The following is a 6255-nucleotide window of genomic DNA, read 5'->3' as shown; positions in this document are numbered from 1 at the left end:
TGTGTTTCATGCTTTTATAGGCAAGAGGTGAGAACCAGGGAGACAGACAGGGACCCCACAATCTCTAAAATCTCTGCACGCCGCCCTCCCCTGCTAAAATCCACACCCCTTAACATTTTCGGTTCAGATCATGCACCGGGGAAAAATAATGCTGGAAAGTTGCCTTCCCTACCCTATCAGGCGCCACCGCAGGCCCCTGCCTCCGCTCCAAAACACCGGATAAAAGGAACTCTGCACTCCCCACTCCCCCAGGGATGAGATGGAAGAAGATATTTTTATCACTCGACTCCATCAGTTTTAGTTAAAGAGCAAGTTCATCTGAATTCAAAATGTGATGAAATTAAGCTATGCAAATAAAACATGTATTCTTGATTTAGTAAAGCCTTCGTTTCTTGACTACATTTTTCTGTTCCCATCATTTCTGTTTGTAGAAAATGTCACACTTTGTGTCCGATTTCTCTGGAAAGCTCATGTAAAATGTTGATAATTTATGTTCTCAGCATAAATAACACTAGGTTAAAAAATGAGAAAACAATACAATCAAAGTAGCCGAAATTACAGTCTGCCATAAATGGAAAAATAAAGTCTCAGAATAAAAATATTCAAGATGCAGGGATTGTACATAGTTGCACTTATTTTATGGAGAGCACTTATTTTAATTATCCAACTCCAAAGGAAACTGCTACTTGTGCGCTGCACAAGGTATAGATTCGTTTCACACTACAGTAATTCTGACATAGCTGAGAGATGCAGTATGAGACGTGATAAATCGACCATAGGCAATATTTTATACTATTTTTATGGTGCGCAACAATAAGGTTTCCCCGGTGACATATGAAAAATTAAAGGAGAGCCGCACACTCTATGAGCTCAGATGCAATAATTGAATAACCTAATATCCAACGTTTCGACAGACAACCTGTCTTCATCAGGGTATATTCTTCGGGGGCATACCCAGTCAATTAGATATTGTGCTTCGTTAACCAGGTCCTCTGCCAGAACAGCTGAGTTAAACAATTGATGGAATGTCAAACAATTGATAGTGCCCATCCTTCAATACAGAAACATTACAATAATATATTTTCTTTACTCATGATGAAGTAAAAAAAGCAAAATATGTTTTTAATTAGTTAAAAACCAACTAAATTTCCAAATAAAAAGTAATCAACGTGAGGGCATTTCATCTTTTTTTCACCAAACTTTTAACCAAAATCCAATGACATGGTGGCATGTTTTGTTGATTTCACATTGAATTCACGTTAGTTGACAACTCAACCAAATGTAAATCAAAACTAGACTTTGAACTGACGTCTGTGCCCAGTGGGATCCCTCACTTCAAATGTAGAGTTATTAAGAGGAGATTATGTACACACATTTCAGTATAAATCTTGCAATCAAATTAACAATCTGCGAACTCCGGCACCGCATCTGCCCCTTTGATTGTGAACATCCTGGAAACTAGGGCATGGTGTTTATCGTAAAATGAGCATGAAGGTCATTTGGGACACAAATTAAGTATTTTTCCACAGAATCTTATGTAAACACAGTTCAGTTTCAAGCCAATCCGGAAACCTACATACTTTTCATCTTGGCACAAGACTTGTCTATTTAAGGTGCACACTCACATACTCATATAGGTTAAAGCATTGGCCTGTCACTCTGGCATGAAAGCTATCTAAAAAAAATGTGGTAGGTGATGTAATCACAGTTTAGCAACCAATATCTGAGCAACACGCAGGCACATGCACGCACGCACGCACGCACACACACCACACACACACAGTCTTGTACTATTAACCTTGTGGGGACACACAATTCAGTCCAATTTAAATTCATATTTTCCCTAACCCCTTAACCCGAAAGCCTAACATTAACTCCTAAACCTAACATTATCTCCTAAACCTAATTCTAACCCTAACACTAATTCTAACCTTAACCCCAAACCCCCTAGGTAGGCATTTGACCTTGTGAGGACTAACAAAATGTCCCCACTTTGTCAAATTGTTGTTTGTTTACTATTCTTGTGGGGACATCTGGTCCCCACAAGTATAGTTATCCATGCACACACACACACACACACACACACACACACACACACACACACACACACACACACACACACACACACACACACACACACACACACACACACACACACACACACACACACACACACACACACACACACACATACACAGCATCATCACCCTCCTTTTATCTGGCCAGCCACCCAGTAGGAGCTCAGTATCACTTGTGTTCTCAACCAGGCCGCCACACCTCTGAAGCCATATCATCATATCAGCCATGGGGCCCCAGTGCCAGCCAGCCCTTCCCAGCACCTCGACGCTGATAGTGAATCAATCGCAGGCTCCGGACCGTGGTCCACTCAGCCATTGGAGACACAGCCCTTCCATCAGGGCCGCCTATCACAGCGATTATCAACAGCCTCTCATTATAGGGGAGCGTGCTCTTTATGAAAGTTGGCACACAAAGGGGAAAAAGTGGCAGTCCCAGCTGTGATTATCTTTGTTCCCTCCTCCCCTCTCTTCTTTTCTCACTCCTCCTTTTTGTCATGTTCATCCCTTGATTCAGAGAAGTACAGGGACGTTTGGCAATGCAGCTAGCTACCAAAACCACTATCCTTTTAGGTGAAAAGGAATATGAACTAGCGCTGACTGAGAAGACAAATATATATAAATATGTTTAGCTGAATTATCTTGGGTCCAGATCTTTGTTGATGAATAAGTCAAATACCATCAGTCTCAGGTGACAATGGCTAGTCAAGGCACACTCCCCAAAACAAGGACCCCACACCCTCATGTTTTTGGGATGCCACATGACGCCAGTCCCCAAAGTGTAGACCAGCCACCGTTCCCTTCTTTGTCCTCCTCTCATACTGGTAAACAAACAATGGCCAGATGAACAATGGGGTGTTGTTTTGGTGCCAGAATTGCAACGCTGGTTTAGATAATAAAAACACAAATACCACCACATACTGTACACTGTGCACACACACACATTCTTAACAGAAACCCCAGATGTGAGGAGACACTGCAGGAAATTGGGACAGACGCCAAAGGGCTCTCGTGACATTTAAGGGCTACACACCAGAGGAGGCTGGTGGGAGGAACTATTGGAGGACGGGCTCATTGTAATGCTCGAATGGAATACATTTAACGTTATCAAACACATTAAATATTTGGAAACCACGTTTGACTCTGTTCCATTGACTCCATTCCAGCCATTAAAATGAGCCTGTCTTCCTATAGCTCCTCCAACCAGCCTCTTCTGCCACACACCCTCCTGTTGCCTTGTAGATGGCTGGACTGGATTGGGGGTTGGAGGCTGGGGTGGAAGATATCTCCCATGTAGAGTCATAATTCTGCTTATGAACAATTCTGTAACTACAAAGTTGAGTCAGGGTTAAGGAACTTGGGAGAGTCTGGAGAAACATAACAGCTGTTAGTTTTCTTTTTTCCCCCTTGTTGCTTGCCCTCACTTGTCTATCAGCCTGTGAATACACTCTGAAATGATTTCTATTACAGTTTCAATGTAAAATAAATTTTTGAAAGGATCCAAGGAGGCTATAGGGCGTTGGTTTTGCCCTGTTGGATCCCTTTCGCCCAGATAAAATTATAGAAATGTGTAGCATAACGTGTCTTGACTTGCATTCACAGGGGGGAAAGGGTGAGCTGAGGGTAGGGTGTATGTTACAGTCCTACATGGGCATTGTTGGATTCTGGGTGAAACTTTGAACATTGTCATACTCAGAAGTATGGGAACATTAGTTACAAAAGAGACATGAGGGGTGCCATAATGAAGCTTGGGAGGGGCTGAGTGCAGGGAACACGATCGCATGTGGCAGTACTTATAAGGGGAGAAACCGTTGAAGGCTCATGTCACTTAGCCCCGTGCTTAGCAATAATGATGCAATGTTTAGCGATAAGGAGGAGACTCCACCCAAAGTGGGGTATGAATACTACCACAGGGGAAGCCATGTCTGTGTCTGAATTACAGCTGTATAGACCCTTTGGGAAGAATTAAACTTGGTTAAGCTTCTCTAGTGTCCGTGAGTTATTTACTCTGGTAATTAGAACCTAATAGAATGAAATATGTAACGAGTAGGGACAGCTCTAATACCGAGGTTAATGAATGAACATGTATAAAAGGTTTTCCATCAGAAAATGACTTCATAGCCCAAGCATCATAACACTAAACTGGATTGAACCCTGAGACCGACCACAGGCTTTGGCAACTCCAACCAGAATCCTGTTAACAATAGACAAGGTAATTAAATCCTGTTCTGTTGAATTCAAGAAAAACGTAATTCCTCTTGATTCTTAGATGCCATTTGTGTGGGTGAGTGACATATAGAAATGTATTCTCTCAGACTCTCTGGACTAGACTATTACACTTACTTTGACTTGCCACTGGGAAAATTTAGGTAATTTCTAAAAATGTATCTTGATAGAGCAAACAGCTTTCATCCTCTGTCACATCAGCAATCTACAAGTAACACTCACAAAGGAACATTTCACAGTCCTTTGTCTTCATTCTTGGCTTGGTTCATGCGAATACTGTAAGTTATATTCAGATAGTAAGATATTTATACATTTGAGAGGAAGGAAAGAGTCCCCCTTGTGAGCCAGAAATCTCTTAAAGAAAAAAAGCGGTATGGAGGCCTGACGTGATGGACTATGGGATAGGACAAGAATAGAAGGGGACTGTTTATATTGTTCCATAGACAAATGCATACACTATTTGTTTTATGTTGTCTGTATATTGTAAGACTGTTTACATGCAACAATAACTTTTCTAAATTGTTAGGTTCACATAGTAGCTTGGAGAGAATCCTAGGTAGTGGATGGTTGGTAGCACTGCTGTGTAATGAATACTCAAGGAGAAAAAGGTGTAGATTCACTTGCAGAGTGCGGCAGGTGTTTATTACGCCTTTGCAGAAGGCAGGAATCGTGGTCACAGGCAGGCAATTGTCATACACAGGTAGGCAAACAGGCAGGTGAATCAAAACTAGGACTGAAGGCTAAAAATGGTTCTCACAATCGAGCTAGGAAAAGGGTAGAGTCAAAAACGAACAATACCTCACAAAGGCACAAACAGAATGAACTGAACTAAATAAGGAGCTGATGAGACCAGTTGAGAAACTTACATAGGTGAAATCAATGAACAAAAATGAAAGACGGCTACGTTCATGAACACAAAGAAACAGAACACAAGGTTGACTAAGAAAATAAATACAGAACCTTACAGTACACCCCCCAAGGGAAGCTCCTGTCGGCCCAATGGCACCGGAGGGTGGAGCGGGCGGGCGGGGGAGCAGAGGCGGCTGTCTACCTTGGGGGCGAGGTCCGGCAGGCTGGTTCGACAAGGTCGTGGACTGACCTGACGTTTTGTGTCGAGGCTGATGTTCAATGGGTCTGTTCGGGGGTCGACCCCGAGGTCGGTGAGCGGGACGATCCGGACGGTTATTGTGAAATGCCTGAATCATCTCTGGGTCGAGGATGTCCTAGTCGGGGACCCAGGAACAGTCTTCAGGCCCATAACCTTCCCAGTCCACTATATGCGACCTCTTAGGCATTTGGAATCAAGGATGGCCAGAATGGCGTAGGCAGGTTCCCCTCCGATGTCCAATGGTGGGGGCGCACCGCAGGTTGAGACTGGAGGATGAAGAGGACTGCAGGTGACCGGTTTTAACAGAGACACATGAAAGGATGAGAAGATTTTATACTTACGGGGTAACTGGAGGCGGTACGTGACAGGGTTGATGCGATGGGTTCTCTTGAAAGGTCCAATGAAGCGAGGACAGAACTTTTTGCACGGGAGACGGAGCCGGATATCTCTGGTAGAGAGCCACACGCTGTCCGTGGTGAAAGATTGGCGTAGGTCGGCGGCGTCTGTCGACAAAGCGCTTCTGGGTATTAGAGGCTTCCTGCAGATGCCGGTGAGCGGTCTCCCATATCTGATCACTACGCCGAAACCAGTCGTCGACAGCTGGGACAGTACCAGGCTCCGCCTCCCAGGGAAACATGGTTAACATTGTTAACCTGTTATGGCTAGGGGGCAGTATTTTCACGGCTGGATAAAAAATGTACCCAATTTAATCTGGTTACTACTCCTGCCCAGTAACTAGAATATGCATATAATTATTGGCTTTGGATAGAAAACACTCCAAAGTTTCTAAAACTGTTTGAATGGTGTCTGTGAGTATAACAGAACTCATATGGCAGGCAAAAACCT

The sequence above is a fragment of the Salmo salar genome, chromosome 02 (assembly GCF_965601325.2).
Source record: "Salmo salar chromosome 02, fSalSal1, whole genome shotgun sequence".
Taxonomy (NCBI): Eukaryota; Metazoa; Chordata; class Actinopteri; order Salmoniformes; family Salmonidae; genus Salmo; species Salmo salar.
Note: the sequence above shows the minus strand (reverse complement) of the source record.